This window comes from Penaeus monodon, chromosome 29 (genome assembly GCF_015228065.2).
Source record: "Penaeus monodon isolate SGIC_2016 chromosome 29, NSTDA_Pmon_1, whole genome shotgun sequence".
NCBI classification, from domain to species: Eukaryota; Metazoa; Arthropoda; class Malacostraca; order Decapoda; family Penaeidae; genus Penaeus; species Penaeus monodon.
The window spans coordinates 28,294,626-28,295,182 of NC_051414.1; positions in this window are offsets into that span (position 1 = coordinate 28,294,626).

Below are 557 nucleotides of genomic sequence, written 5' to 3' on the forward strand. Positions count from 1 at the left end.
CTATGTCCTAATCGCATCAAAGTGTTTTACTTATTACATCGCATCACAGACAAGAATTTAAGTAAGTGCCACTATTGTTGTGAAGGTTTGTCTTCGTCATGAGAAAGAAATATTTCTTTTTTTTAAGACCATTTAAACCGAAGGGACCATTTCAAGTTCTAAAGAGGCTAAGGAGTGAATCGGTGTAAGAATAACAGTATTAGTGGTCAGAATTACTTGAATATAATCTATTGTGCGTGTAATCTTTATGGAGAACCTAAAATTAACAAAGATTATTCCATAAATAGGCATACAGATTCTAGAGATATGCATACAGTGTGTTAGACGTACAGCGCATACCCTAGCTACTTGTGGAATAATGTAATTGTGGAGTAATATACTTATTCGACTTTACACATGTTTATTCGCATAATATCTAGATACAGAAAATAAAAACGTGGCACCCCGGCGATGTAAGAGGTGTGTCGTGAGACAGCTAAGTCCTGGTGTGACATGACAGAAAAAAAGTTTTCCTGTCAAGCCAAGGGAATAAAAAAAACGTGAATAGTGGAGCAGAA